This window comes from Sceloporus undulatus, chromosome 2 (assembly GCF_019175285.1).
Source record: "Sceloporus undulatus isolate JIND9_A2432 ecotype Alabama chromosome 2, SceUnd_v1.1, whole genome shotgun sequence".
Lineage (NCBI taxonomy): Eukaryota > Metazoa > Chordata > Lepidosauria > Squamata > Phrynosomatidae > Sceloporus > Sceloporus undulatus.
Genome location: NC_056523.1, coordinates 5,033,421 through 5,038,597, shown reverse-complemented (window position 1 = coordinate 5,038,597; position 5,177 = coordinate 5,033,421). Strand labels below are relative to the sequence as shown.

At 44.4% G+C, this 5,177-nt stretch overlaps 1 long non-coding RNA gene across 1 annotated transcript in view; it reads right to left on the bottom strand.

Annotated features, from left to right (window-relative positions):
* Nucleotides 1–3,730: 3,730 nt before the first annotated feature.
* Nucleotides 3,731–5,177, bottom strand: part of LOC121920863 — a 14,934-nt gene continuing 13,487 nt past the window's right edge. Inside the window, exon 5 of the long non-coding RNA XR_006101782.1 lies at nt 3,731–4,316. This is a non-coding gene — a long non-coding RNA (uncharacterized LOC121920863). The remainder of the gene's footprint in view (nt 4,317–5,177) is intronic.

Genomic DNA, 5,177 nt, shown 5'->3' with positions numbered 1-5,177 from the left:
AAGGGAGATTCAACCTGTAGTTGATTATTGTTATTAGAAGTCACCTTTTCTTTCTTTGATATTTCCTTTTAGAGCCTTCCTTCCTTCCCTTTTCTTCCTTTCTTCCCCTTTCTTCCCTCGTTCTTTCTTTCCTTTCTCTTCCTTCCTTTAGTTCTCCCTCCCTCCCCTCGTTTTTCCTTCCTTTTTTCTGTGTGTCTTCCTTCCCTCTTCTTCTTCCTCTTCCTCCTCCTCCTCCTCTCCCGAACGGAAACCTTTTTCTGGCAAAAGCACAGAGGAGGAGGGAGAGGGAAAGAGGGGCAAACCGGGAGGGAGACCAGCCCTCTCCCCTCCCTCTCTCTCTCCTGAGTCCGCTCCCAGGAAGGAGGAAGCAGGAGGAAGGAGCTTGAACAGGCACTGCTCCCGCTTCAAGGTTACGTCCCTCTCTCTCTCTCTCTGAGCCTCCCTGCTCCCTGAGACTTTTTTCCCCCTTTCCCTCTCCATCCAAGTCCGTGCTTTTGATGGAGGGGAGGAGGAGGGGATGGAAGGAGCTTGAACATCCCCATTCTTGAACCCCCCCCCCTTAGCTACGTCCCTGAACCCAGTACCTGCTAATAACAAGAACAACACTACACCTAGCGATTGTTGTTCGTGTGCCTTCAAGCCATTTCTGACTTATGGAGATTATCGCACCTAAAAATCCCACCGTGATAGACGTGGGATTGAAAAGTCAAACACAGGTGTTATCACATGCAGCCACAGACAAGCGAGTGTAACCCCTATGCAGCTAAGACCCCAGCCGCACTTATGCAGTGGCTTTTCAAAAATGGGAGCTTGCCATTCTTGATAAGCATGGCTGAGGTCCAAACTACATAGGCATTCCTCTGACCTGGCCAAAACTGCATGTGATAACACCTATGTTTGACTTTTCAATCACACATCTATCCTGGGAGGATTTCTAGGTGCTATAATCTCCATTGACCCTAAGCCTGAGGGTTTTCTTGGCAAGAGTTTGTCAGAGGAGAGATTGCCATTGCCTTCCCCTGAGGCTAAGAACGCATAATTTGTTCAAGGTCATCCAGTGGGTTTTATGGTCAAGCCAGGAATTGAACCCTGGTCTCCAGAGTCGTAGTCCAACACTTAAATCACTTCACCACTCTGGCTCTCTATAACAATCATGACAGCGAGACCTAGCATAGGAGACCCTGATACCAATCCAGTTAGTTTGCAGCCTGATAGGAAATACTGAATTTATACTACTATGTCAACACTGCTATTTCAGCTGTTGTCAGACTAGTCCTTTGCTGGATTTCAGCCATGGTTGTAAACTGTCTTAACCTTTTTAGCCTGTTTAACACTTGTTGAATTAATATGCATTTAGTCTATTTCAACTGTTTTTATGGTATTTCCCCATATATGCCTGCTTGTTGTCTTAAGATCCTCTGGGGTGGTCCTACTGTCTCTTTGTCCCACCACCCTCATGGAGACATCTCCTAAGTGTAAGTATTAGCATACACTCCCACACCAAATAAGAGTTTTCATATTATCATATTTCGATATCTGGAGTCAGGTATGTTTTGAAGAGGCCGTGATGACTTTTGGAGTAGTAGGAAGTCACATGGGAAGGGCACACTGACCCAAAGACATATAGGAGATGTAGAATTTTACCGCATTAAAGTTGGAATAGTCCTGCAGCATTCCAAACTGGACCGTTCTGGGACAGGAGGTGGTGGGGAATGCAGTTTACTGCACAGCGGGAACAGCACCACCCCCAAGCATCCCCATCCCATTCTGGAAGTGTTCCCCAGGGCCAATTTTCAGGAACGCTTCTCAAGCGTTCCCGAAAATCAGCCCCTCTGGAACACTTCCGGAACAGGCTGAGAACACTCGGCGGCAGCAGCGGCATTCCCGCTGTGCATTAAAATGCATTCCCCGCCACCTCCCATCCCCAGAATGGCGTGGTTTGGAACACTGCAGGACCATTCCAACTTTAATGTGGTAAAGTTCATAGACAGTAATAAATAGAGGTTAAATGGGTTTGCTGATCACTACATCCTCCCCCAGGCTCTCTGCCTGTCGTCTCACAATAGAGATTGAGTAAATTCCATTGCTAAGTACAGTAGTTAAAAATCATATTTCCTTCTCATCCTAGGGTGAGAAACCTTAGCCATCTAACTCACAGGGGTTTGTCCAGGGACTAGCCAAGGGGGGGGGTTCCTTGGGGCCGGACCCCCCCGTCCATGAGAAAAAAGGAGGGTGTGTTCTGCTGCTTCCACAGCACTCAAGCCCCATGAGAATTGGGGCACGTAGTCTGGACCCCCCCCCCCCCCCGCTGTCATAAAATGCCTAGCTACGGCCCCTGGATTGTCCTCAAATCTCTGGTGTTCACATTCATGTTTGTCAGCTTTGCCGAGCTTTCTAATATATTAAGGTCATTTTGAATTTTGATCCTGTCCTCAGGTATAGTTATTCCTCCTAATTTGGTGTCATCTGCAAATGTGATAAGCATGCCCTCTATCCCTTCATCCAAGTCATTGATAAAGATGTTGAATAGCACTGGGCCCAGGACAGAACCCTGTGGGACCCCACTGGTCACTTCTCACCAGGATGAAGAGGACCCATTGCTTCAATTCCACCTAGTGGCTAATCGGGACCTCTGCGCTTCCACAGTTGCCCAATTACAGTGGTACCTCGGGTTACGAAATTAATTCGTTCCGCGGCTAATTTCGTAACCCGAAAAACCTTCGTAACCTGAATTGCCATAGGCGCTAATGGAAAAAAATAGCTCTCTGCTGCCCTCCGGTGGCGAAATAGCGCCGAGGTTTTTTCGTAACCCGAAAAAACCTTCGTAAGCCGAAACAATAAATCCCTATGGGATTTTTTCGTATCCCGAAAAATTCGTAAGCTGGGTAATTCGTATCCCGGGGTACCACTGTATCCCTGATTTAAGCATTTAAAAAACCTTGAAAATCCTAGCCCACCCTTTGACTGCTCCAGAGTGAATCAATTTTAGGATAATTCAGCAACTGCTACAATACCAAGGACAAGGGCACATGGCTATGGTGTTTGCTGGCATAGTTGCAGCACCTGCAAAGAGAAAGCAAAAAACACCACCACACTAAGTGTTGCTCAGAGAGCCATCTGTCATATTAACAAGGATTTCTTCCACACAATGTGTTCACACCACTTTCATACCATTTTAGAATAAAATAGAATCACAAAGTTGGAAGAGACCACAAGGGCCATCCAGTCCAACCCCTGCCATGCAGGAAGTCACAATTAAAACATCCCCACCATGGCTCCATCCAATGGAATCCTGGGATTTATATTTTCATTGGGTATTTAGAAGTCTCAGTCGGAATGCTCCAGTGACTCATGAAACTACAAACCCCAAGATTACATAGGAGACATGAAAAAGACCTGACATGGCCCTAACCTATGGAATAAGACAAAAGGGGGAAAGGCAGTGTGACAAGACCTCCATCCACATTGCCAGGTATTACCTAGAGAGGGAGGGCTTTTCTGTGCAGGAACAACACATTTCATCTCACCTGACCTCTTTCTGCCTACCTGTAGATCCTCCCCCCTCCTCTTGGTATAGTGTCATTTTTGTCCCCTTTTTGTTTGCACTTTGTGAGCCATGATAGCGGTTTGTAACAATGCCAGTATAGCATATTATATAGCATATATGAGATGGTATCCATCTCAATTTTTTTTACTTATGAATAAAATCCATTTACTTTCATGACATCCATGTCATTTGAAAAGAAACAAATTTATAAAGAAGAATGTGATGATAACAAAATGGAAAACACGGCAACATAAGCGTAATTATGTGGATACGCATCATTTGACATACAGCCCCCCCCCAAAAGCAAGATATTACTCTGCATCTGTTGTACACATTTTGAATACATCTGCAGCACAGACATCATTTATTGTGACATCATCTCATAGCTGTTGTGAGATTTTCCCAGGTTTATGGGATTCCCATAAGATTTCAGATCTCAAGAAGTGAATATATATATTCCTATCAACTCGATTCTCTGTGTGATAGAAACTAGATGCCTCATTGTGTCAACTCTGCAGAACACATGTGCACAGGAGGGAAAAACAAACTCATAATCAGCTTTAATTACCAATAGCCTATGTTGTCATCAAATCAAAAATAGGGCTCATTATACACACCAGAACTACAAACTATGGGCAAATTTAATCAGCATGACAAATCCTGGTGATTAAAACAGGACAGCTCATTGAAAGCAATGTGGTATTAGGATTCTGATCTTGTTCGTGTCCGATGTCATCCCATCATGTGCCATGGACTGTTCAGTAATACTCTGAAAAGCAAGCAAACAAACAACAGAGAATGAAGGAGTGATTTAGAGTCAGTCAAGTCTGAATTTAAGTGGTTGAGCTCTATATTCTATTAATAGGGTGGGGTGGGGAAAATGTCTTTTTGTGGACCTCAATCCACAAATTCCTGAAGCTGCACTTTTCCAGGAAAGAAAGAAAGAAAGATACAAACATTACAGAACTGTCCAATTCTAATTCCTGCAGATTTGTAAGATCCCTTAGGAATGCCAGAAAATCAAGAGTGTGGAGGGGAACAAAAATCGGAAGTGGTTCAAAATCCATTTCTACTTTGAAAAGCAAGTTTACTTCTGTTATGAGATTAAGCATGATGTGGGGAGGCTGCAGCCCATTTATGTGAAAGACCAATATGAGTCTGCCCAAGTTTTAAGATCTTCAGGGGTGGGCCTTCTCTGTGTCCTACCATCATCACAGGGATGTTTCAAAAGGACATGAGAGAAGGCCTTCTTGGTGGCTACTCTCAGGCTATGGCAATCCCTCCCATGGGATGCCCAGTTGGGTCCGTCTTTGTTCTCTTTCCATTAACAGTCAAAAACCTATTTTATTTAGACAGGCTTTGGGTTGTGTCAGAAGAGTGATTCAGTGCTATATTTTTTATCAACTTTAATATGTTTTAAATGTCTTTTTACAGTGTTCTGAATTACTGGGGACAAAATTCTTTGTAAGTAGACTTACTTCTGCAAGAAATAGAATTCATAGAATCATAGAATCATCGAGTTGGAAGAGATTCCAAGGGCCATCCAGTCCAACCCCTGCCATGCAGGAACTTTGAATCAAAGCATACCCGACAGATGGCCATCCAGCCTCTGCCCAAAGCCATGCAAGGA